Genomic DNA, 27693 nt, shown 5'->3' with positions numbered 1-27693 from the left:
AATTCCTAAATAATCCTGTTCTTCCACTAGTTTCATCCCCTGCCCTCCAAAGTATCTCCTTGTCACTTCCCCAAAACTTACTATGCTTTGCCTTGTCATGTCTTTACAAATTATCAAGACTTCCTCTAAAGTTATAGAAGCTTCCAGCTGTGGTCACTCCTTGGGGTATTTAATTCAATTGTGAAGGCCTCCATGTCAATATAAAAATTTAATACAACTTGGATGCTTCCTCTGACGAATTTGCCTTATGTCAGTTTAATCTTACATTAGACCAGAGATCTTAAGAACACAGGAAAACATTTCTCAGCCATGTGTACTCAGGTGTGCGTCCTCTGCATCCTGGCTGGGAACTCGTTCCCCACGCCCCACTGTCCTCCACCTGACTTGTGTGCATCCCTGTTGCAGAGGGGAACTATTCTAAGGTCGCTGCCCCATGATTTGCACAGTAGAGGCTCAGTGAGCACTTGAGTCAGAGGAATCCAAGCAGTCTGGGCAAAAATCCAACAGGTGTTCTGCCGTGATGTTACTAGAAAGGTCAAGCTTGGTGCCAACAGTCCCCTATACAGAAAGAGATCCACTCCAGGTGCACAGGGCTTGGGTTGAATGCAGGTGAAATGTGGGCCCCACAGCCCCCTCCTCCAGGCACCTTATAGCAGTCTACACAGCACACAAGCATTTGCAAGGCCAGACAGGAAATATGCTGCTGCAGGGAAGATGCCCAGCCCTCTGCACCCCTGCTTGTTCAGAGCTCATGATCTAGACAGGTGGGGGCAGGCACAGGGTCCCTGCAAGCTGGTGACACTCACAGGACTGCACCAGGCAGCTGGACCCCAGGGGTCAGCACTGTCCTTCTAAGCCCACCCACCACCATCATGCCCAACTTGTTCCTTGTTCTTTTTCCAGGTAGGGGTGAGAAATTTTCCCACACTCACCTGCTCACTGGGAAGCAAGCTGGATTACTTTTTACTGTGGTGAAATATGCATAACATGACAAAATTGATCCCTTTAAATATTTTCATTTGGTGCAGTCACACTGTTTGCAAACCTCACCACCACCCACTTCCAGAATGTTCCTCATCTCACATTGAACTCTGTCCCCATGAAAACCTAATACCCACTACCCTCTCCTCCCAGCCCCTCAATTTCAAATGTGATGAGGATAATATATTTGGAAGGTTTATGTTCATTTTTTATTCACATTTGTATAGGCAACACACCCTTGATTCACCAGAAGCATCCATTGCCTTGGGAAGTGTAGTAAAGGAGACATGAAAATAAAAGTCAAATGTTCAGGATTTAACGTGAAAAACCAGAGTTTTGAGCTCCTGGCTTTCATTAATAAGCCAGGCTTTATAGATAGATACACTGTCCTTCCAATGCCAGATGCTCAGGAGAAGCTGGGTGGCACTGAGGACACTCTGATTCACAATCACCTTGTCTTCCACTGTGCACGTCTTCAAGAGACAAAGGAATCCACAGGCAGCATCATAACTAGTTGTCTTAGAAATGTTTACATGGCTATCGTGGATGAGGATTCCAGGCTTCTCTGTCACGTGGAAAGAAGGACAGGGATGGGAAGTTCAGGTGGGAACATGAACACTCTTATGAAGTAAAACCTGCTCTTCCCATTCTCCATCCCAGAGTCTATGGAATAGAGATGCACTGACCCTTGTGTTTCATGACAGGGCCATGGTCTGACATGTGCATGACTCCAGGTTTCCTACTAACGCTGGGATCTGTGAGCGCATTTCAAGAGCAACCAGAATCGCTGGTCTTCCCAAAGTGAGGCCCTTCCTGAGGAAAACGGGATGAGTTTTATAGTGTCAGGGGACAGCATCCACGTGGCCACAATATATTTCATGGGCAGGGCCTGTGGGGCTTTCCCTGCATTTCTATGCACAGCACAGAACAAATGGTTCTAGACAAGCAAAACAACAATAAACCTCAAAAACAAAAACAAAAACAAAAACAAAACGTGGTCACTAGTCTTGTGAAATGGAGAAGAAATAGGACCATGGGACGATTTTTTCTAAGATTAAGTTATTCAGTTGAAAAAATGTCCATAACTTTGAGACTCTGACTTCCCCAGATTTCAGATTTCTTTCTTTTAAACGCTTGTTTTCTTTCTTTCTGTTTCTCTTGATAGCCAATACAATGTTTTAAAACTATTTTACCATGACTGGTGATTGCGCTGGGAAGCTGTTGCTGTTTCTAAGGGGTCTTACTCTGTGTAACAGAGTGTCAGTCTCCATGTTCTTCGTGAAATTCACACAGTGTGGGAATCTGGGGCACACAGTAGGGCTGCTCGGGTTCTGGAGTCAGCAAATGAGAAGCTCATCTATGTTAAATCAGTCTCAAACTACACATTTTGGGAACAGAGGTAGTAAAGCTTATTTTTATTTTAAGGACAGTATCTTGTCAAAACGATGAATGGAAGCTAATCCAGCTGGAAGTCCACATTTGTCCAGTTTATAGTGCATAAGTTAGATGTCACCAGGAGGAACAATCAGATATGGCCACAAATCAGAACATTCTATAAGATAACCAGTTTTGCATGTTGGCCCTGGGGCTGGGTATTCTCTACACAGAAGGGTCTTTCATGGCTTCCTTGCTATGTACAGCCCTTGTTGACTGATACGGTCCCCCAGTCCTTTCCCAATGGGAGGCCAGGCAGGGCCCCAGTGGACAGCCGGCTCCCAGGAGCAGAGATATAAGGAAGCTGGAGAAGTGGGGACCTGCGCTGGGTGGCAGGGGAGCCTCACAGGGAGAAGAGCCCAGAGCACTAGTGAAGTTGTGTCCCCAGCAAGCGGAGCCTGCAGATGATCTCAGCCCCTCAAACCAGATTAAAGAGGCAGACCTCCACGGACTGGCTAATATTGTTGCAATTCAATGAGCATTCAAATGAATCAGCAAGTGAGAAAACTCCACATGTCTGAAGATTCTAAAGTTTACCTTTCAATAAAAAATATCTAACTTGATAGAGGTTTTCCAGATTTGAAAAAAATTCTTAACACTTCACCCATAATGAGTTTTGAAGTTGAAGGTTTTCTAAACTAATAATAACTATAATGTTGACCAACATTTTTGTCTCTCATGATAGTGGGAAGATTGAACTTTCTTTCCATTCCTGCTAAAATGTGATATTATAAAAGTTGTTATATGTTGTAAAAAAGTATTACAAGGTATGTCAACAGTTCATTAATAAATTCATATTTTTCTAGGAAAAGTTCTCAGGATGCTCTTTCCATCCCCTTGAATGTGGCAAACGGGCATTCATGGATGAATCAGTGAGTCTCAAGGCTCTTGCCCAGGAGATCAACTTTTTAGGGCCAGAAAATCCTTTACCTCATGGAAAACAGACACACATACACACACAATAACGTAAACACACACACACACACATATATACACACATATATATACACATATGCACTTACACATATGCACACATACAGTTACATATACGCTCACATGCATATATATATACTTATGCACACACACATGCACACGTATGCATACACACTTTCACAGTAGACAAATATACATGTACACTCATAACACACACATGCTCATATACTATATTATACTGTAAATACTTAGCACAGGAGAATAACTGGCCCCCAAGTGTGGGCAGACAGCCTGACAATTAGTCTGAATTGTAATAATTGAAGGTAAAATTCTGTTTAAAATCTTAAACCCTAGTTTCAGGTCACAGAGAGAATGGCTTAATCAAACCCTCCGAAGTCTCTTTGTTGTAAATTCCATGATTTCAGAGGGGACAAGGCACATTATCCTCCTCAGAGCTTGCCTAAGTACCCTCTCTGTGCCCCTGACAGGAGTCCCACAGGGTGGAGTCACAGCCTCAGGCACCCGGCCAGACCCCCTCACCAAACATCAGCCCCAAGAGGGAGGGCACATCACAGTCCCACCTCGGGGGAACCTCTGCTGTAGAAACCTGTGCAACTTCTTTCCTTCCCCTCCTCCCTACACCTACACTCTTCTTCATTCTTTAGGAGCAACTTGGTCCTATGAGCAATAGTCACAACCAGCAAGCATCTGAGACTGGGGTTCTGGAAGATTAGCAACTGTCCCCTGGGTCATTTCCTGCTCCTGCCACACAAATTTCCAGAAGTGCCCATGACAAGACACTGATCACTCCTTAAAATCCCTTCCAGGTTCTCCTCCATGGCCCTCCCTCCTCCAGGGTGTTCAGTGGGGACCTGCGCTCCCGTCCCGGTCCTGGTCTGTGTCTGGAAGCTGCTGAGTTCCAGGCTTGAGGGGGTTGACCCCACTTCTCAGCAGCACAGGGCCTTTGGCTGCAAAGATGAAGTCTGATCTTACTCTCAGGTGGTCACCCAAAATATAGCTCCAATCCCTGAAAATAACACCCCAGGGCCAACTTTTCAGGCACTGTTGACTTGAGCCTGGTGATCCCCCTGGGTGACCAGGCACATGGGCGAATCTGTCTCTGTGACCTCTTGTGAGCTGGGGGCTGGCACTCACGATACCTGCTCAGCCATGGTCTGGAGACAATGAGTATGATAACCGTGCACCTAACAAACAGTTTGGCTCAATTAAGTCCTCAAAAATCCAAAGTCCGGACAAGACTATGATGCCACCCCACATATAGATTCAAACTGGGGGAAAAAATGGAAAAACAAATAGAAAACAGTCAAACAAAATTTTTAATTCTTCCTCCTCTGATACCACTTTAGATGTTTCCCTAAAGTAACAAATCTCAAATTCTTACAAAGTGCATTGGATCATGTTTTCTACCTCAGCCCTTTTTGGGAGCCCAGCTTCTCTGCATACTCTAAACACACTGGGTAACTTTGCATATTCCTCTGCAAGTTTTCTCTTACCTCGTTATTTTTAACTTTCAGCTTGATGGGTTTTTTTTTACTTTGTATTTAAGAAATTGTGGTAAGAGAGACAAACCTCAAAATTAGTCGTTTTAGCACATTTACCTGCGGGGTGCAGGGGCAGCCAGTCCTGTGCACCCTCAGCACCAGTCATATCCAGAACGTTTCTCATCTTGCAAACCTGGAAATCTTTTACTCCTTACAAAGGCAGTCATTTTCAGCCTCAGGTCTCCCAACCTCCCTCAGGTTTTGCAGCCTGCCTGCCATCTAGCGGCTGCTTGCTCAGGTACAGCCAGGCCTGCCCTTGGTGTTGGAGGGGCTCTCCCAGGGTCACGCCATCCAGGCTTAGTGACAGCCCCATGGACTCTGGATGTTGATGAGTCTCATTTGGCTGCAGGGGCTGAGCCATGTTCTGGTTTCTTCCTCCTGCAGGGGGTGGAGCCAGCCACGCATGGTGGGACTTCACCAGACAGTTCCCACCTCACCTGATTTCAGGAACAGAACACCCTGAAAGGCCCCCTGGCCTGTCCCCCGAGGCCTTTCCCAGGATGGGGCAGTGAGCGCAGTGGTCCTTAAGCCCTTCGGATTTGGGTTATACGCCTCGCTGTTTTACTTTAACATTCCCGGAGCCTAGGCAGCCCCACATTCTGATGAACACGTGCCAGTCCCGGCACCTGCATCTGAGAAAAGTAGACAGACTCTTGCCATCCATTGCTTTTCTTTGTCCAGAGCTCTTCTGGTCCCTTCCCTGTTAACAGAACTCTCCCCGTGGGGAGGATGGCTCCTTTCCCGGCACTGCCCCTGGGCCCTGGGGCCCTGGGGCCAGGCCACCAGGGAACTCCATCTCCCCACCCCTTGATGTTTATGCAGGCCCGCTCCAGAACCCACACTGGGCCAGTGAGAAACTTCTGTGGAGCTCTGCACACAGAGAAAGACAGAGACAACCCTGACTTCTGGGTTCGGGCAGTGTGGTGCCACATCCCTGTACGTGAGGGTCTCTTTGAAATAAGAGAGAGAGCCATCGCCATTCAGGAGAATGTTGCCATGAGAAAAGAGCATCCACTCTCCTAAGGAAGGGACGCCCCGAAAGGTGGACCCCATGGACGGCTTCTCCCAGGCTTGCCTGTCATTGGGCTTCTACTTAGGGTCGGCTAATGGGGGGCACTGCACGGGCTGGGGGGAGATTAGGCTCACGTGTTTCCTCCCCCATCACTCAGTGCTGCTTCTCTGACTCCAGCTGTGTGTCTGTGACTCTAAATTCTTGAGCAGCTTCACCCCTGGGCTCCAGCTTCCCCAGGAAAGGATTTATCCCTGTGTCTTTCTGCCCCAGGGGAGGTAATGGCTTCCTTCTGTCCCAGCCTCCAGATGCTTCACTGTCTCTTGGGTCTTCCTGTGACTTTTGCCCATGACTCTGCCTTTCATTAATGTCCCCACCAGGATCCTGACTGATGTGGATCAAGCACTACCACTCAGGTCCGAGAGACCGTCTTTTGTCAAAGGCAACAATAAGTGCCCACAGGAGCTGTCCGTGGTGTTCAGTGCCGCTGAGAGTCCCAGTGAGAAAGGTCTTCCTTTATGGAATCCCCTCCAGGGCTTTCGGTCGCTCTAGGGGCAGGTCTCGGTTTGTGGTCTGAAGTCCATCCCGGCTAATCTCCCCTGTTGAGAAAGCAGGACTGAGCAACTGCACGTACCAGATGTCAGCCCCGTGGTTGGCTGTTCACGCAATATTTCTATCAATGGCAGCAGTAGTGCTTTTCCGTTATGGGAGGGATATTAACGATCCACTTTCAAGTCCACGTCTGTTAGTAAATGGAAATAATGGGTCAATTTTGAAATATCGCATGGACATTTATGGTGAGACCTGTGAGGTTAGCTGGAAACACGATTTGGGTCCCTTGTGTCTGCACCTAGAGCCTGGAGGCCCAGGAGTGGTGCCCATGGACCCACGGCCCCATTACTAGCGCGCCTGCCTGTCTCTCCTCCATTGCCCTGAGGGCAGAGCTAGTCTGTCTGCCTCAGGGCTGGGACTTGGGCGGTGAGAGGCGGTTCCCCATAAGTGCACTGGGGGAGGGACCCGGGGAGCTGAGATACAGCTGTAGGTAGCACCTTAGGTTTGCAGGGAATAGTAACACACATTGCAAAGTCCTGAAGAATTGACCATTTCCCCCGGGCTGCCTGGCTTTCACAGTCGGTGAGCCAAACACAAAGTGAGCCCTTGCATAAGAGCAAAGATTTCAGACTGAGGACAAGCTCAATGGGAAAATTCAAGGCAGGAAGGAGAAAAGCAGGAACAGTTACTCTTAAGTGAATAGGTCTCTCTGATTATACAAGTAGGACACCTGGCCAATAGAAATGTAAAGAAGAAATGATGCAACCCTCACTGGCAACATGGGCCCCGTCGCAGTGCGCTTCTCTGCAGACTCTTAGTCCAAGTGGCTCTCGGGTTTCCCGAGAAGGGGTCTGTCCACTCCCTGTGCTGTCAAACCTGTGTCCTAGACAAGCACCGTCAGGGATGGACTGTCTCAGTGGCACCACGGCCTCCGGCTTCCTAGGAGCAGACCAGATTTACCAAATGAAAGGCATTCTGGCACCTCCTGCAGGAATTTTTTGTCGGAAGGATAAAAGATTACGACAGACTTGTACACAGTATTACAACAATAATGATTTCATGTGGAGACATTAAAATTACAGAGGGAAAACATTAATTTTTGCTAACTGCTGGCCCCTAGTGGCCTGATGGAGAAGCCCCTTTGCAAGCTGGGCAGAAGACCTTTCCTTGTGCTCCTCTCTGGGGACAGAGGGCAGCAGCCCTCTGCAAGAAGCCCAAATACCCAACTTGTCCAGTGACATCTCTTCAAGTGTGAATGTTGGAAGCAAATCCAGTTTTCCTCCTCCCTCCCTCACCCATGTACACAGCACTGCCAGACCCTGGGTTTCAGCCTCTGCCTTTGTCACAGGCACATTATGTCTCTGAGCCCCGGGTTACTTCTCCCCGAAGGGGGTTTATCACACAAGCTCACCAAGTCCAGAGAATCCGGTGAGATGACACGTGTGTGGCACCTGGACCAGGTCAGCAGCCTCCCCGGGAGACCCGCTGCATCGCTGTGCTGATTGCAGCTCGGGTGGCTCCTGGGTCCAAAGGGCACATCCTCCTGACAGAATCTTCTGTCACTGGGCCCCAAGTCCCAAGTCTCCTTAAGCAGTGGCTGAAGGATGCTGCCGCACACGTTGACACTTGTAGATAATCCCTCCACCCTGAGCTGCATTTAATCAAGAATCTACTTGCAGATTCTTCAAGTTAGGGAAAATCGGTGAGAAGGAAGATGAATGGAGACACGACTTCTGAGGGGTGAGTGGTGAGTAGCAAATAACACTTCTCCCTCCCCAGGAACCATGTGTCACTTGATGTGTGGCTGGTTCAGGGTAACTCCTGGGCTTCTGGGGCATAATCTTCATTATCTATGAGGACCTATGCAATTTCCAGGTAACAGATCTAAATAGATTTCTTTGTCTCTCTCTCTCTCTGTCTCTCTCTCTGTCTATCCTTATCTCTCTGTCACCAATCTCCTTGTCTCTGTCTCTCTCGGTCTCTCTCTCTCTCTCTCTGTCTCTCTCTGTCTCTCACTCAGGCACACAAGTTCTCATCCTATCCTGCCTCCCTTGTGGTTCGGACTGGAGTAAATTTAACCCCACAGCAAGGAGTTGGCTCCCTCTAGGGGCAACAGCAGGAATTGTGAGGGAACTTGACCTAAAACTAGAAACACTGGCCTGGTCCATATTCAGAGTCTGAGCCTAATCATTAAATCAGGAAAACTGCTGCCCTCAGAGAGGGTGTAACCCATCCTACATTTATAAATCAAATCAAAACTACAGAAGAAAATGAAAAATGCGTGTATGAGATTGCCTTTATGCTGAAGTCATCACTAGGCACTGGCAAAAGAACCAGATGCTTCATGAACTGCCAGCTGTGTTGCAAGGTCAGCCCGCTTGGCCCCTCCAGCCCTCAGTGAAATTGTGGAGAGATACCCTGTAGGCTCTCATGTGGACATCTATGAGGTATCACATGTACTGTATTTTGTCCAGTGCTGTGCACACACTTGGTGCTCAGAAAGTAGTAGCAATATGTATGAGCAACAGTGTAGACATCAATCCACTTTGGTATTATTTCTTCCCAAAGTACCAATTCTTCTCCTGTGTTCACAAAAAATAAGTTGAAAGGGCATGTTAACCTCAGTAAACTGTCCCCCGTTCCCGACAAATTCAACCCAGATGTCCTTCCTCATGGAGAGAGGGGTCACATAGAAACACCATGTATAATACCATTGTTTTTGATGTGGCTACAGATATGACACTATGTGATATCATGTACACAAGTGAATTTGAGGTACAAAATTGAAACTGTTATGGAAAATCAATGATAGGCTATATTCTTATTTTCCCAGATGTAATTCCCTTGCTCGGTGTGATTCAGCAGAAACAACATCCCAGATGACACAATTTCCACATGCTCATCTCAGGTGGCTCTCCCTGGGGAAGGACAGGCAACCCTCAGTTTTGGGTGTGAATCCACACATAACTGTCTGCTGAAGGTAGAGGAATGTAGCAAAACTTGTCTACAATGAGGCTCCGTGTGAGTGGACAATCCCAACTTGAAACCTCATTACAAAGCATTCATTCCAAGAGAATCAACTTTGAGATGCACAGGAACGGGATTCCACAGGAACCCAACTGCACTGCTCTCTGCTCTCCAGTCACTGGGTGTGCTTAGCATTCCAAGAAGAAAGCCTAAGAGGAGGTACCATCCTGTGCCCAATGTTGGTCTGTGCAATCTGGAAGCTATGCTCATCCAAACTCGTTGTGTCTTCAAGGGCTGAACCCTTCCCAGCCCCCCAAGTAGCTCCCCAAGTAGAAAACAACACCATCTACAATTTGACATTTGTGATTTGCACTTTTGGATATTTGACACTGATTTCGGTGAGGCCTGTCCTTACTATTGCTGGGACATCTGCAAGGGCAGGCCAGGAAGGGGGTAGACACAGGACCCACAGCCAGGCTGACCATACCTAAGGTCACCAAGGTATGGGGACCCAGGTGACACGAGCCAAGCAACCAAAACAAAGCCAGCACTCCTCCTAGACTGTGACAGGAGACAGCACAAAGCAAGCACGGAGTTGAGAGACCGGAACCAAGAATGAAGCACCTACCTCTTGGCTTGGATGACAGGGTGAGGGCGGGAACCTGGTGGAGTTGGCAGAGGAGAGTCTGGGCCAGTGTTTTCTGAGAAATCTTCTCAGCAGCCCACACTTGACAGATCCCTCCAGGGTGGTTTTCCCAGACCCCAAGGGGCCCAACAATTGCAGTTTGATTCCAGCGTGGAGGTTCTGTGAGGGTCACAGCTACTGGAGGAAGGGTCCTCAGTGCTTATCCTGAACACAGGTAACAGAAGGTGTGTTACAGAAAAAGGCAAGGCCCTGAGCAGATTTTAAATTTTGCTCCAGGTTCAGAACTCCTGCCTTGTCTGTGCTTTTTGTGTTAAGAACTTTTAAGAGCTCCTCCCTTAGGAACTTTCAAATATGCAATAGAGTGTAATGAACTGTGGTCCCATCCTGTACAGTACATCCTGGGACTTACTTATTTTACACCTGGAGGTGGTAATCTGGTCAGCGATGTTACCCATGTCTTATTCTGTCGCTGCCCTTATGAAAATCAGGTCAGCATGCTGTTGCAGTGTCCGCGTGCCATCCCAGCACTCCAGGATGCATGGGTGTCTGCAGGCACTTCATAGTGACCGTGCACGGGTCCCCATACCTGCCAATTTCACTACAACCCTCATGCCCTGGGCCCCAGCATTTATACACTGCAACACATTATATTCCACTACAGATATTCCCTTTGATGTCTCTGGTATGTCACAGGGAGGCCATTCCATTCACATTTAACATAATCTGTGCAGGTACTTGTCATCTGTGAACTCCTCCCCCTGCCCAGTGCTCTGTAGAACTTGACGCTGTCCTTATTCTAGCTTCTCCCTTAGCCGCAAATTCCAATAGGTTCAGACACAAAGCCCTGCAGGGGAGGGAAAGGGCTGGGGGAGCCTGCCAGTAATTCCCCTGAATTGTGACCCAAGTCAGCGCAGAGGCTGAAGATGTTCTGTTGTGACACAGTCACTCATCCCAGAGCTGCCCACCAGGCGGGAAGAAATGGGGCGCTGGCTGGATCTCTCCCTGTTGCCATGTAGTATTGCAGATAAGCCCTTGACCCCAGAGCAAATCTGCCTCCCAACCCTCTAATTTAACCTTCAAAGCCTGCCCTTTCCCCTTCCCTTTAAGTCAGTCCCTGGTTCCCCCTCCCCTGCAGGGAAAGCATCTGAACTGCAGTCACCATGTGCTGTGAGCAACACCATCCATTAGGAGTATGTCACCAGGTGGAATAGAACATTCTCCCCCTAGTTTGTAACACACAGCTTACTAACATACCAAATCTTTTGAGGGCACTGGTGTCCTTTTCTCCTGTGACAGGGGAAAGGCAGAAACCTAATTCTGGCTATAATTGTACCACCAGGTGCCGGGGGACACTGTGCAATAATTGACTTGTGGCCCTTTCTGTTTTGTGTGCTGTTGATCTTGGCACCTTGACTTTGGCCAGCACTTCTGTCCGGTGTGCAGGATTGAGGGGATCCCCTCCACCTGAGCCCCTCTGGTCCTTGCACTCTGAAGACCCTAGAGGCATGGTAGCCATGGCACACTGCTGAAGCCCCAGAGAACTTCCAGAAGCCTCTCTGACGCAAGGCTGGCTTGCTCCTGGGCAGGTGAGGGAGGGCATGTCTGTGCCCCGTCCTCCACTGACTCCAGCGCTGTCCTCCACTGACTCCAGCTCACTCGTTCAAATGACCTTGAAGGCAGTGCTGGTGAAAAGCTGCTCAGTCCAAAGGGAGACAAACTTAGAAAACACAACCATTCTGAAAACTCCGAAGATGCACTTCGGAACTTTTCACAAGTTTAAAAAATATACATAACTTTGAAAAGTACACAAGCTTCTAATATCTGAAGTTCACACATCAGCCAGCTCTTCCTGGTTTCCCTCACATCGGCACCTGCACATGTTCTCAGAGTCTTGGTCTGAACTCCCAGGACAGTGTGGACAGCAGGCTGAGCGAGCCTGGCATGGTGAAGCAAGATGAAAATCACAAGGAGTCCTTCCTAAGGGATGTTCAGAGACCAACTGTGGCAGACTGCATGTTCCAAAGACGGCCCCAGCCTTGTCTTCATCCCACACGCCCCTCTGCTCAGTGGCCTTGGCTCTCCCCATCATGAGGTAGGGTCTCAGCCTGTCTCCGGGTCCCTGGGCCATCCCTGGTGACAGGCTCCAAATACCTGCAGGAGCAGAGTCTCACCAGGGAGTAAGGTCAGGCCATAGGAGTCTGGAGCTCCTTGTGAGCATCCTGGCACACCTGTTGTTGGGACTTGAACTCAGAGACGCCTTCAAACTGTGGGAGTCCAAGCAATGGGGAGGGCTGGGCAATCGCTCTGGTCACCAGCCCAGGCTGAACGCCCCGCCCACACCTGCATCTAGGACATCCCACCAGTGGGCCTGCGTGGACACCAGCCATTCCCAAGCAACAGGGGGTTCCAGCTCTTGGAGAGACTTCCAGGAAGAACCATGCCCCTGAGCCCAGGTGGGAAATGGGAGAGACGATTTTTGACAAAATCACAGAGCTGCGAGGATTCCGAGAGTGTGTTTACATTAACAGATAACCAGTCTCTCCATTGCTTCCCCAGTGGTGCCCCCCTGTCCTAAAACCCTCGTGTGGACCCAGCCTCATCCCCCCGCACCCTCACCTCACTCTCTTTCCATGTTCTCTAGATACACTGTCTCTTTTCTCCGGGGTTCTGAGCCCGAGCCTCTGCTCAGACACCCCTCTTTTCTCCTGTCCCCCTGACTGGCTCCTCTGGGTTCTCATCAGACACCTCTTCCTCCTACTGTTCTGAGCCACCTCCTCCCCCTCCCAGCACCTGCTCCTCCTGGCGGTTGGGGATGTGCCTTCCACCAGGTGATGGCTGAGACCCAGCAGGTGCTGCATCAGTTCTGGTTGTTCCAATACAATTTCCCCCTGACAGAAGGGATTCTGCTGGGGAGTCCCCACCTCTCCTGTGACTGCCCCTGACAGCACTGTCAGGAAGCCCACAGAATTTCCCTGCACACACCACATTTGTCATTTTAGGTTAAACAGTTGGAAATGTAAGTGTCTAGGAGGGAAGTCTCATGGAGGGTCCTTCCGGCATGACAAGTGGCCCAGTCCAAAGGGACTTGTCTCAAGGTGCTGGAGGTCTTGTGGGCTGAGACCTGCTGTCTTCCACCTCATGTGCTCATGACCGGTTACGGGGTCTATTAACTACAACCTTACGTCTTCTCCTCATGCTTTCTGAGTGGGAACATGAGTCAACCTGCAGACAGAAAATGGAACTATGTGCTTCTTTAGCCTGCGAACAGTAGGCAGAATGTCTTCTTTTAATCAATTCCGGGCTTGAGTAGCTGGGTGTAAATGAGGCCTCAGATGATCACTTTGGATGTCCTCACCTGTCTGCCACCTCTGAGGCCCAGTTCTATTTTTGAAGCTGGCCTCGTGTCTGGGGTTTACCCTTAACCCTTGTGGACCCAAGGTACACATTCCTGTAACCCACTGCGTCCGGTTCTTCCTCACCCGCAAAGAGGTTACATGATCTTCTCTGGCATTTGGGGAAGATGCACCTGAAACTGACCGTGACATCTGTCCTGTACTTGGGTGGGTTGTAACCATTTGGGTCAAATGACCATGATCTTTAAGGCACTATTCTACCTTGGAAATTCAATGTATGTATGTTCACTTTTCTAACATGTCAAGTTTTTCCTCATTGAAAGAATGTACCTTTGTCCTTACAGATCATTGTTCATATTTTGCTCTATTGAAGTGTTGGGATGGACACAGCCAAAGGGCAGCTGCCATGACATGTGCCTATTTACACTACAAGAACCAGACACCATCCAGCATTCTCCTAGTGGGCCACTGGCACATTCCATTACATTCCTAGACACCAATAGCATTTTTAACTCTATGAAAATTTAATTAATTAAAAACTTACCCTACTTCCACTTTGAAATGTCTTTATTTTAAAAGGAAAAACTTCATACATCATTTTAAAATATGCAGTTTTGGGGCACCTGCATGTCCCAGATGGTTGAGCGTCCAGCTCTTCATTTTGGCTTAGGTCATGATCTCAGGGTCCTGGGATCAAGCCCAATGTCCATTGGGTTTCACACTCATCAGGGAGCCTGCTTGAGGATTCTTTCCTCTCCCTCTCCCTCTGCCCATCCCCTTGCACATACACACTCTCTCTAAAATAAATAAATCTTTCAAAATAAGTAAATAAAAATAAAAGATGAATTTTACAAGTTATTTGATAAGTTCATACAAAGCTATTTACAGCAATAATGAGAGAGTTGGGAACATTACTGGCATAAACTGTCACAAAATCAATTCACAACTTGGATCTTCAACCGTTCAAGTATTTTATCTCACACAGTAAGGTCTGGTCACTGTTAAGATAAAATCCTCTTCAGCAAATTCTGTCCCGAGTCAAGCCTTTTCTTACACTATCATCTCACACTGTAGGAAAGCAGACCCTGGTTCCACAGGGGTTGTCCCGGTCCTTGACCATCAGTATGTAGCGGATGATGTACCCCAGCTGAAAGAACACAGGGTTTGACATTTTACTCAAACAATCAAACACATTTATCTTCATGAACATTAGTACCTGATACTGAGCAGTGCACCACATGCCAACACAGATTTAGGAAGAATCAGGAGAGGCCATTCTTGTTCATGGTTGGGTTTTAACCCTGCACAGAATTCTATCCCAAAACCTTTAATGGACTGCAACATAAGCAGGAAAAGGAAACTCTTGGGGCCAGATGTGTTTCCAAAATAAGAAAAAAATTTCCATTTCCAATTTAGAAATATAATGGTATCATAATTATATCAATACCCTAGAAAGACTGAGACAGTATCCTTTTTTATAATTTTTTTTAATGTCTATTAAGTTTTGAGAGAGACAGAGCACAAACAGGGAAGGGACAGAGAGAGAGGGAGACACAGAATCCGAAGCAGGCTCCAGGCTCTGTGCTGTCCGCACAGAGCCCAAAGAAGGGCTCAGACTCACAAACTGTGAGATTCTGTTCCGAGCTAAAGTTGAATGCTTAACAGACTGAGCCACCCAGGCACCCTGAGTCAGTATCTTAATGTTATCATGAGATGAAAATGTCTGTGTTCCCCCTAAGTGAGGTAAACACTGCTGGGATTTCAGAATTGTGCTCAAAGGGTTTGAGGATCTGCATCCAAGCACTGATTTATAAAGGGAAATCTTTTCAGTTCCAAAGAGAAGTATTTTTGGCATTTTATACCTGTTCTTGACAACCTAATATTTTTTGTTATCCAATTGTTCTCCTTCAAAGTCATAGCCAACCACCAGAACACTGTGATTCAGGTTTTCACTGCTGCTCTTTGGATCATAGTAGATACCTGGAAAAGGAAAATTCAATGTTGGGTTGAGAACACCCCAGATACACGTGATAGTAACTCAACCTATCAACCATAGTATGGGAAACATTTCAAAACTAGTTAAAATGACACAAAGGCAGATAATACTTAAAAGACATCTTTTTTGAGCTATGCTAATAATTTAGGTTCTCATCTAATACTGGAATAAATACAAAGTGGTGCACTCTCGTTTTTAAACAAGTGGATAAGGGCACCTGGGTGACTCAGTTGGTTAAGCATCTGACTCTTAGTCTCTGTTCAGATCACGATCTCACTGTTCATGAGATACAGTCCCACATCAGGCTCTGTACTAACAACGTGGAGCCTGCTTAGGATTCTCTCTCTCCCTCTCTTTCTCTGCCTCTCACATGCTCATGATCTCTCTCTCTCTCTTTCTCTCAAAAATAAATGAATAAACATTTTTAAAAAGTTAAAAAAAATAGATACATCTGGATGGCTCAGTTGGTTAAGCCCTCTGACTCTTGATTTCAGCTCAAGTTATGATGTCATGGTTCGTGAGTTCGAGCCCCACATCAGCCTCTGCACTGACAGTGTGGAGCCTGCTTGGATTCTCTTTCTCGCTCCCTCTATCTCTGTTCCTCCCACACTTGTGCTGTCTCTCTCTCAAAATAAATAAATTAATTTAACAAATTTAAAAATAAACAACTAGACAAGAGGCATAAAAAACCATTTGTGAAAATCTTTTCATTCTACTTTGAGGATGTCAGCCTAAGGAAGAGCACAGAACACAAAATTACCTGAGCCAAGGGCTTTGTTCCAATTTTTTGTAGTAAAATCATTCAGAAAATTTGAAATATGTAATAATTTGTAAAATGGAAAGTAAGGTAAGGTATACTGATAGAATTATGTCATCTTTAAGTATACTTATGAAGTGCTGAAAATATGGGGAATATAGATCCAGTCATGTCAATGGATACATCAGGCACAAATATTACATGTAGAATGAACAATTGTGTTAAATCCAAACCCAGAAAAATTCTACATTAAATTCTACATACCAAAGAGTCAATCTTGTCATATATCATGGTGGTTTTCCCACTTCTCTGCCCACATTTCTACATAGATAAATGTTTACCTTTTTTCTAGAACTAGAAAGAATGTAAAGTTGCATCGATAGCAACAGAGATGGGCCCCACACTTGCCTCTGTGATCATAATCTCCCAGCCCATAGACTCCCAGGAGACAGTCTCATCAGCAGCTGAATATTCTGGATTGTGTGAAAGGCAGGATTCATCCTTTCAAAGGGAAAGGGAAAGAGACCTGATCACTATGATCCACCTCCAGGAGAAAATGAGTGCAAGACAGTTTGTAGCTGAATGGTTTTCAATTCAAGTTGGGTATTAAGAATCCCAGGACCTGATATGCTATTGGTTGTTTTGAAATGAACAGTAGAAGGTGTCTATTTAAATAAGAAATTCATGGTCTACCTGCCCTGAGAAATTTTTCATTCTGGAGAAATCTGTACTATATATAAGACAGCATGTATATCACCACATAGCAGAGATGTAGGAACAGTAATATGGTAATGATATGAGCAGAGAACTGTGCAAGGCTAACAAATTTTAATGACAGTTCTGAAAGTTTGCAGATACTAAGACTACAATCTAAAATGAGAATATTAAATATGATATCTCTGCTTCCTTAAAATGTTCAACTTTGATAGGAAGATCAGGAGCTCTGTTTACCTGTGCAGGATAAGGATAGGACCTGTCTGAGCCCAGGACTCCATTCTCCTTAACACACTGGAAGACACAAGCCACTAGGCCACCACTGAAGCCTCCATTGCCTTTAGACAGAGAGCAGTCCACCAGGTTCTTCTCACTCAGAGAAACAAGTTTGCCAGTTTTCCGGAACATCTGTCCTTCAAGGGCACCAGTTGCACTAAAAATCCAACATAAGCCACAAACCTAATTATAAAGCTCTCAGTCAACAAAATAAATAGTAAGATTTGAGAGCATCCCACACATCTGAAACTCTGTTAAAACATAGCGAACTGCGGGGCGCCTGGGTGGCGCAGTCGGTTAAGCGTCCGACTTCAGCCAGGTCACGATCTCGTGGTCCGTGAGTTCGAGCCCCGCGATGATCTCGCGGTCCGTGAGTTCGAGCCCCGCGTCAGGCTCTGGGCTGATGGCTCGGAGCCTGGAGCCTGTTTCCGATTCTGTGTCTCCCTCTCTCTCTGACCCTCCCCCATTAATGCTCTGTCTCTCTCTGTCCCAAAAATAAATAAAAAACGTTGAAAAAAAATTAAAAAAAAAAAAACCAACATAGCGAACTGCACATTGTTTCTCAGTCTACCATAGCAAGGACACTGATTCCTTTTGCCTTTATTCTTGAGAGGAACCTGCTAAATATTGTCACACCTGATCCTTCACGGGAGTTACATAGCCTTTCTCTCTCCAGTCCACAGATGAAGGGATCTCAGCAAAGAGAGATGCTCAGAATACTTTCCCCTTCTTGTGCTTCTGGATTTGAGGGCCATTCGTCACATGCTTGAATTCTTCATTGGTCTTCAAGAAAAAGGAAATAGAATGTTAACAAGCAGGAGATTTTTTTTGGTATAGTACCAGGGAGATGAAGCACAAATGGTCAGCAATTCATGCCACACTCACCATGTCACCAATGTCACTCATTGTCATCATGAAGCTATGTTTCCCTTGGTCACATTCCTGATTGTGCTGTTCAATCATTTTTATATTCCTCTCACTCACTCCTCTCCACCCTTTTTCATCCTGCAGAAAAACAAATAACCCTATCATCTTTATTTCTTCTTGTGTGTGTGTGCTAAAGATCTAATTTTATTTTATATTTTAATTATCTTTTATATAATTCCAAGTTAGTTAACCTGCAGTGTAATAATGATTTCAGGAATACAATTTAGTGATTCATCACTTACATATAACACTCAGTGCTCATCCCAACAAGTGCCATCCTTAATGCCCTGAACCCATTTCGCCCATCCCCACCCTTAACACCCCACCAACAACCCTCAGTTTGTTCCCTGTATTTAAGAGGCTCTTATGGTTTGTCTCCCCTCTCAGTTTTTATCTTATTTTTGCTTCCCTTCCCCTATGTTCATCTGTTTTTGTTTATTAAATTACACATATAAGTGAAATCATATGATATTTGTCTTTCTCTGACCGACTTATTTTGCTTGGTGTAATTCACTCCAGTTCCATCCATGTTGTTGCAAATGGCAAGATTTCATTTTTTTGATCCCCAAGTAATATTCCAGTGTGTGTGTGTGTGTGTGTGTGTGTACACACACACACACACACACACACACACACATATATATATAGATATAGATATAGATATAGATATAGATATAGATATAGATATATACCACTTATTCTTTATCCATTCACCTGTCGATGGACTTTTGGGCTCTTTCCATGCTTTGGCTGTTGTCAATAGTGCTGCTATAAACATTGGGGTGCATGTGCCCTTTCAAATCAGCACTCCTGTATCATTTGGGTAAATGCCTAGTAGTGCAATTGCTGGATGGTAGGGTAGTTCTATTTTTAATTTTTTAAGGAACCTCCATACTGTTTTCCAGAGTGGCTGCACCACTTTGCATTCCTACCAGCAGTGCAAAAGTGTTCCTCTTTCTCTGTCTCTTCACCAACATCTGTTGTTGCCTGAGTTGTTAGTTTTAGCATTTCTGACTGGTGTGAGATGGTATCTCATTGGGGTTTTGATATATATTTCCCTGATGATGAGTGATGTTGAGCATTTTTTTCATGTGTCTGTTAGCCATCTGGATGTCTTCTTTGAAGAAGTGTCTATTCATGTGTTTTGCCCATTTCTTCACTGGATTAGTTGTTTTTTGAGTGTTGAGCTTGATAAATTCTTTATAGATTTTGCATACTAACCCTTTATCTGATATGTCATTTGCAAATATCTGTCAGTTACCTTTTAGTTTTATTGGTTGTTTCCTATGCGGTGCAGAAGCTTTTTATCTTGATGAGGTCTCAATAGTTCATTTTTGTTTTTATTTTCCTTGCCTTCAGAGACATGTTGAGTAAGAAGTTGCTGTGGCCAAGGTCCAAGAGGTTTTTGCCTGTTTTCTCCTCGAGGATTTTGATGGCTTCCTGTCTTACATTTAGATCTTTCATCCATTTTGAGTTTATTTTTGTGTAGCATGTAAGAAAGTGGTCCAGGTGCATTCTTCTGCATTTCGCTGTCCACTTTTCCCAACACCATTTGCTGAAGAGTCTGTCTTTATTTTATTGGATATTCTTTCCTGCTTTGTCAGATTAGTTGGTCATGTTTGTGGGTCAATTTCTTGGTTGTCTATTCTGTTCCACTGGTCTATGTGTCTGTTTTTGTTCCGGTACCATACTACTGTCTTGATGATCACAGTTTTGTATTATAGCTTGAAGTCCAGAACTGTGATGCCTCTGGCTTTGGTTTTCTTTTTAAACATTACTTTGGCTATTAGGGGTCTTTTCTGGTTCTGTACAAATTTTGGAATTGTTTATTCTAGCTCTGTGAAGAATGCTGGCATTATTTTGATAGGGATCCCATTGAATATGTAGATTGCTTTGGGCAGTAGCGACATTTTAACAATATTTGTTCTTCCAATCCACAAGCATGGAATGCTTTTCCATTAGTTTGTGTCTTCTTTAATTTCTTTCATAAGCTTTGTATGGTTTTCATTGTATAGATTTTTTACCTCTTTGGTTAGGTTTATTCCTAGATATTTTATGGGTTTCTGAGGGAGTCTGGAAGATGGCGGCGTAGGAGGACGCTGGGCTCACTGCGCGTCCTGCTGATCACTTAGATTCCACCCACACCTGCCTAAAGAACCCAGAAAACCGCCAGAGGATTAGCAGAACGGAGTCTCCGGAGCCAAGCGCAGATGAGAGGCCCACGGAAGAGGGTAGGAAGGGCGGCGAGGCGGTGCAAGCTCCACGGACTGGCGGGAGGGAGCCGGGGCGGAGGGGCGGCTCGCCGGCCAAGCGGAGCCCCCGAGTCTGGCTGGCAAAAGCGGAGGGGCCAGACAGACTGTGTTCCCACAGCAAGCGCGACTTAGCGTCTGGGAGGTCATAAGTTAAAAGCTCTGCTCAGAAAGCGGGAAGGCTGGAGGACAAAGGGAGGGAGAGCTGCTGAGCCCCCAGACGGCAGAGCTCAGCTTGGCGGGGAACAAAGGCGCTCGCCAGCGCCATCTCCCCCGCCCATCCCCCAGCCAAAATCCCAAAGGGAACCAGTTCCTGCCAGGGAACTTGCTCGCTCCTCGCAAACACCCAACTCTGTGCTTCTGCGGAGCCAAACCTCCGGCAGCAGATCTGACTCCCTCCCGCTGCCACAGGGCCCCTCCTGAAGTGGATCACCTAAGGAGAAGTGAGCTAAGCCTGCCCCTCCAGCCCCCGTGCACCTTGCCTACCCACCCCAGCTAATACGCCAGATCCCCAGCAACACAAGCCTGGCAGTGTGCAAGTAGCCCAGACGGGCCACGCCACCCCACAGTGAATCCCGCCCCTAGGAGAGGGGAAGAGAAGGCACACACCAGTCTGACTGTGGCCCCAGCGGTGGGCTGGGGGCAGACATCAGGTCTGACTGCGGCCCCTCCCACCAACTCCAGTTATACACCACAGCACAGGGGAAGTGCCCTGCAGGTCCTCACCACTCCAGGGACTAACCAAAATGACCAAACGGAAGAATTCCCCTCAGAAGATATTTTATGGGTTTCAGTACAATTGTAAATGGTATCAATTCCTTGATTTCTCGTTCTGTTTCTTTATTATTGGTGTATAGAAATGCAACCAATTTCTGTACATTGATTTTATATCTAGTGACTTTGCTGAATTCATGTATCAGCTCCAGCAGTTTCTTGGTGGAGTCTTTTGGGTTTTCCATGTAGAGTATCATGTCTTCTGCAAAGAGTGAGCGTTCAACTTCCCCCTTGCCAATTTGGATGCCTTTTATTTCTTCTTGTTGTCTGAGGCTAGGACTTCCAACACTCTGTTGAAGAACAGTGGTGAGAGTGAATATCCCTGTCGTGTTCTTGACCATTAAGGGAAAAAGCTCTCAGTTTTTCCAAATTGAGGATGATATTAGCTGTGAGTCTTTTGTATATGGCCTTTAAGATATTGACCTATGTTCCTTCTATCCTTACTTTCTTGAGGGTTTATCAAGAAACAATGCTGTGTTTTGTCAAGTGTTTTCTCTGCATCAATGAGAGGATCAGGTGGTTCTTATCCTTTCTTTCATTAATGTGGTATGTTACATTGATTGATTTGCAGATACTGAACCAGCCCTGCATCCCAGGAATAAATCCCACTTGATTGTGGTGAATAAATCTTTTAATGTATTGTTGGAACTGGTTTGCTAGTATCTTGTTGAGAATTTTTGCAACCATGTTCATCAGGGAAATTGGTCTGTAGTTCTTCTTTCCAGTGGGGTCTTTGTCTGGTTTTGGAATCAAGGTACCTTTGGCCTCCTAGAACAAGTTTGGAAGTTTTCTTTCTATTTCTATTTTTTGGAGCAGCTTCAAAAGAATAGGTGTTGACTCTTTTTAAATGTTTGGTAGTATTCCCCTGGAAAGCCATCCTTCCCTGGACTCTTATTTGTTGGGAGATTTTTGATTACTGACTCAGTTTCTTTATTGGTTGTGGATCTGTTCAAATTTTCTATTTCTTCCTGTTTTAGTTTGGTAGTTTATATGTTTCTAGGAAGTTGTCCATTTCTTCCAGTTTGCCCAATTTGTTGGCATATAATTGCTCATAAGATTCTCTTATTATTGTTTGTATTTCTGCAGTGTTGGTTGTGATCTCTCCTCTTTGATTCATGATTTTATTTATTTGGGCCCTTCTCTTTTTCTTTTTGATCAATCTGGCTACAGGTTTACAGTTTTGTTAATTCTTTCAAAGAACCAGCTCCTAGTTTCATTGATCTGTTCTACTGTTTTGTTTTGTTTTGTTTTTTTATATCATGGCTTTCTACTCTAATCTTCATTAATTTCCCTTCTTCTCCTGGTTTTGGGCTTTATTTTCTGTTCTTTTTCAAGCTGTTTTAGGTGTAAGGTTAAGTTGTATATCTGAGACCTTTCTTCCTTCTTTAGGAAGGCCTGGATTGCTATATACTTCCTTCTTATGACTGACTTTGCTGCATTTCAGAGGTTTTGAGGTGTCATGTTTTCATTTTCATTGGTTTCCATATACTTTTAAATTTCCTCTTTAATTTCTTGGTTAACCCATTCATTCTTTAGTAAGGTATTCTTTGATCTCCAAGTATTCCTGGTCTTTCCAAATTGTTTCTTGTGGTTGATCTTGAGTTTCATAGCATTGAGATCTGAAAATATGCAAGTCATGATATCAATCTTTTTGTGCTTGTTGAGGGCTGATTTCTGAGGCAGTATGTGATCTATTCTGGAGAATGTTCCATGAGAAGTCGAGAAGAATGTGTATTCTGCTGCTTTAGAATGAAACATTCTGAATGAAACTGTTAAGTCTATCTGGCCTAGTGTGTCATTCAAAGTCATTGTTTCCTTGTTAATTTTCTGCTTACATGATCTGTCTATTGCTATAATTGGGGTGTGGAAGTCCCCAACTATTATGGTATTATTATCAATGAGTTGCTTTATGTTTGTGATTAATTGATTTATATATTGGGTGCTTTCATGTTGGGTGCGTAAATATTTACAATTGTTAGATCTTCTTGGTGGATAGACCCCTTAAATATAATATAATGCCCTTCTTTATCTCTTGTCACAGTCTTTATTTTAAAATCTAGTTTGTCTTATATAAGTATGGCTGCTCCAGCTTTCTTTTGACAACCATTAGCATGATAGATGGCTCTCCATCCTCTTATTTTCAATCTTATAGTTTCTTCAGGTCTAAAATGAGTGTCTTGGACTCAACCTATCGATGGGTCTTGTTTTCTTATCCATTCTGATGCTTTATGTCTTTTGATTGAAGCATTTAGTACATTTACATTTAGAGTGAGTATTGAAAGATATGAATTTAGTTCCACTATATTGCCTGTAGAGATGGTGTTTCTGGTAATGTTCTCTGGTCTTTTCTAGTCTTTGTTGCTTTTGGTCTTTGATGTTTTGTTTTATCTTTCTCCACTGAGAGTCCTCCTTGAAATTTCTTGCAGGGCTGGTTTAGTGGTCACAAATTCTTTTAGTTTTTGTTTGGGAGACTCTTTATCTCTCCTTCTGTTTTGAATGAGAGCCTTGCTGGTTAAAGAATTCTTGGCTGCATATTTTTCTGATTCATCACGTGTAATATATCTTGCCACTCCTTTCTTGCCTGCCAAGTTTCTGTGGATAAGTCTGCTGTGTACCTGATATGTCTTCCCTTATATGTTAAGGACTTTTTTCCCCTTGCTGCTTTCGTAATTCTTTCCTTGTCTATTTTGTGAATTTGACTATGGTATGTCTTAATGATGGTGGGTTTTGTTGAATCTAATGAGAGATCTCTGTGCTTCCTGGATTTTGATGTTTGTGTCCTTCCCCAGATTAGGAAAGTTTTCCACTATAATTTTCTCACATATACATTCTTCCCCTTTTTCTCTTTCTTCATCTTCTGGGATTCCTATGATTTGGATGTTATTCCTTTTTAATAAGTCACTGAGTTCTCTAATCTTGTATCATGATCTTTTGCCTTTGTTTTCCTCTTATTTTCTCCTTCACCATTCGCCATAATTTTATCTTTTTTTAAACATTTTTTTAAATGTTTTTATTTATTTTTGAGACAGAGAGAGACAGAGCATGAGCAGAGGAGGAGCAGAGAGAGAGGGAGACACAGAATCTGAAGCAGGCTCCAGGCTCTGAGCTGTCAGCACAGAGGTCGACACAGGGCTTGAACTCACAGACTGTGAGATCACGATCTGAGCTGAAGTTGGACGCTTAACTGACTGAGCCACCCAGGTGCCCCTCCATAATTTTATCTTTTCTATCCCTGATTCACTGCTCTGCTTTGTCAATTATTTCCATTGTTGCACCCATTTGAGATGGTATCTGTTATAGTATTTTTATATTTTATTTATTTTATCTCTACAAAATGGATTCCCTCATATCTTCTATACCTTTTTCAACCCCAGGTAGTATTCTTATTATTATGGTTCTCAATTCTAGTTCAGAAATCTTGTTGATGAGTCCCTGACTGTCATTTCTTCCTGTTCTTTCTTTTGGGATGAATTCTTTCATTTCATCATTTTGAAGGGATAAAAGGAATTAATAAAGTAAAAAAAAAATTAAAAATTAAAAACAAAGCAAAAAAACAAATAAAGAAAGCTAGGTCCTAGCTATCTTTCAGTCAGATTGTTGAAAGAAGCATGAGAGAATAGAGAAAAAAGGGAAAGGAAAGAAAAAAAGGTAAGAAAACATTTAAAAGTTAAAAAAAGTATAATAAAGAAAATGAGAAAAAATTTTAAAAATAAAAGATAAAGTAAAAAGAGAAAAAAAATTTCTTTGTATATCCAAAAAAGAGAGAAAAGAAAACAACTTAAGCAAAAACAGAGGTACATAAAACGAACAAGTAAGGGAACCAGCAAGAAAGAATGACACCTGAATGAAGTTACATCCAGTTTCTCCTAGAACTGAAACTATGAAGCATTCTACAATCCATAATCTTTTTAAAATTTTTTTAATGTTTATTTATTTTTGAGAGAGAGACACACACACACACAAAGTGTGAGTGCGGGAGGGGTAGAGAGAGAGAGGGAGACACAGAATCTGAAGCAGGCTCCAGGCTCTGAGCTGTCAGCACAGATACTGACACAGGGCTTGAACACACAGACTATGAGATCATGACCTGAGCCGAAGTTGGACGCTTAACCAACTGAGCCACCCAGGTACCCCAACAGCCCATAATCTAACCAGGTGGAGTGACTTGTGCTGATCTTCTGGAGGGTGTGCTTGGAGGGGTCAGTTAGGCAGGACTTGGTTTAACAGCTCCTTTCTTCACTAGGTGGTGCTGCTTAGCTTACTGGGATGGATCAGTGTGAGTGTGTGCATGCGCATGTGTGAGACAGCTTCACCTAGTTCCCTAGTCTCTGGCACAGGAATTTTGTGTTTTCACCCACCCGCGATTAAGCATCCCTCCTTTGTCTCAGGTCTTTGTCCACTCCCTGTATCTATCTTGTCCATGTCCAAGCTGTCTGACGTCCAGGCGGCACCTCCCTCTAGAGTTTTATCTCAGTTGGGGCTGTGTTTCAAAATCCCCTAATTCAGAGAACACTGTGGTTTGTATCCATGCCAAATCTCTGGGGGAGGGTCTCGCTGAGCAAGGGCCAGGTGCTGCCTTGCCCCAGAAAATGTCTGTGCAGTCATGCAGTGACAGAGGTTCAGAGATTATGACAAACCACAACACACAGCAGGAGCCAGATTTACTGCAGTCTGGCATCTTTATCCCAATAACCACAAACTTGGCTACCCTCTGTGGTCCACTGGGACCTTTGGCCTCTACCAAATGCACTCCAAGCAGGGGAACCTCTTCTTCCCATGTGGCACACAGATCAGTCAGACCCCACTGCCTGTTCCTAGGGATTTGCCCTGCTTCCAGAGCACAGCCAGGAACTGAACTCTGAAATTTCACTCTGCTCTCCACTCTTTATAGCATCCTGGTGGTATTGAAACCGTCTTCTTTCTCCCTGTAAATGATTTTGGGGAACAGATTTCTTGTTCAGTCTCCTGCGAGTATTTTCACTTTCTCTTTCTTTCTCTCCAGCTACTTTCAGGGAGAGTGCTTTTAGTGCATGATCCCGATGTGCAACACTCTCCTTATTTCTCTTTCTCTCTCTGTTCTCTCTCCATGAAAGTGGCTCCCTTCCCTCCAGGGCTTTCCTCTCCCCCACTTGACTTCTCCACACTATGGACCTGCTGAGTTCTGTAGCTCAAGTTATGCAGATTGTTGCACTAATCCTCAGATCAATTTCCTAGGTGCTCAAAATGGTTTGGTGGTGATGTAGCTACATTTCAGTGATAAGACAATTCAGTGTCCATGCTGTTCTGCCACCTTAAATCCTTCCCTATGATCTTTATTTCTATTTAAAACCAACTCACCTGCTCCAAGTGGATGTGCTCACAGAGGAGGAGAAAACATAGCCAAAGATGGCCTGATGCTTCCAGGATCTGTTCCCCAGCAACCACAGAGCAGGACATATGCCCACATTGTGCACAGCCATGGTGCCCTGCTTATTGCCTTGGTAAGAGTGGGTTCACGAAGCTACTCTCTGCTCTGAACTCCTACCAACATGGAACGTTCTCTGCAGGGGTCCCTCTGACAGGTTAGATGTTACTCCATATAGCTTCCCATGTGTTGCCTTCCACTGGGATCAATGTGCATCAGAGCTCTGATTGAGTTGTGGAGCAGCTGAAGCTATTCCCAAGAAAAGGGCAACAAGGAAGAGAGGAGAAGGAAGCTTATCTCAAAACCTAAGAAAGAAAAACACATGAGTTTCTGATTAAACCAAACCATCTAAAAAACCATCCTCTTTTCTTCTGAGATGTTAGAGCCACCACGGTGGAGAAAAAATATTGAATATAAACTCTGACGTGTTTGCACAGGGCTGGGGAGGAAGGTTGAGGATGTGGGTTGTGCAGGGGACTTGTCGAACTACTCCCTGCCCTGAGACCACCGCCGCCTCCAGGGCATATGGACAGGGACACATGGCACTGCCATCCCACAGCCCAGCTGGAGGGGTGTATCATGGGGCCACTACCTTTTGGCGGCAGTTCCAGATGGCCCCGCCCCTCAGGATTGACTCCATGCTTCACCTGTGGCAGGGGAAGCTACCCTGGCCCAGTCACAGGTGCAGGTCCAGGTTAGTTTAGGGTCCCAGGCTATGCATTAAGACCCTGGTTTTCCCAGGGCCAGCCCCCCCCCCCCCACTGTGTGTCTCAACGTGATTGTCTCAGCCTGCCTGTGCACAGAGCCTCTGGGTTCTGCCTACTGGCAAGTGAAAAGGCTGGGTCTCACTTGCCCAAGGCAAGTTGTATGTGACTCAGTTGACCTGGAGAAGGAAAAGTTGGGGAACTAGAGACTGTGCTTGAGGAGAGGTCCATATCTTCCCTGGGGACCCAGATCAACTAATTACCCCTAATTCATGTGCTGGCAGGTGGTTCATGATTAGAAGTCACTTGGGAGCCCCAAGTAGGTTTTCAGCCTCAGCCTACATGTCCTTTCGTCCTAGAGTTTTGGATTAAAATCTCTCTGAGCACTGAGAACACCATAATCTAGTCTAGCAGTTCCTGATTATTTCAGGCAAAGATGGGTGCAAGTGGAGGAG

General features: G+C 45.2%; 1 pseudogene; it reads right to left on the bottom strand.

Annotated features, from left to right (window-relative positions):
• Nucleotides 1-4209: 4209 nt before the first annotated feature.
• On the bottom strand, nt 4210-26787 carry LOC109251631 (procathepsin L-like; annotated as a pseudogene).
• Between the last annotated feature and the right edge of the window lie 906 nt (nt 26788-27693).

The sequence above is a fragment of the Panthera pardus genome, unplaced genomic scaffold (genome assembly GCF_024362965.1).
Source record: "Panthera pardus isolate Hobbes unplaced genomic scaffold, ASM2436296v1 HiC_scaffold_20, whole genome shotgun sequence".
Lineage (NCBI taxonomy): Eukaryota > Metazoa > Chordata > Mammalia > Carnivora > Felidae > Panthera > Panthera pardus.
The sequence above is the reverse complement of the archived record's forward strand: the minus strand, read 5'-3'. Positions and strand labels throughout refer to the sequence as shown.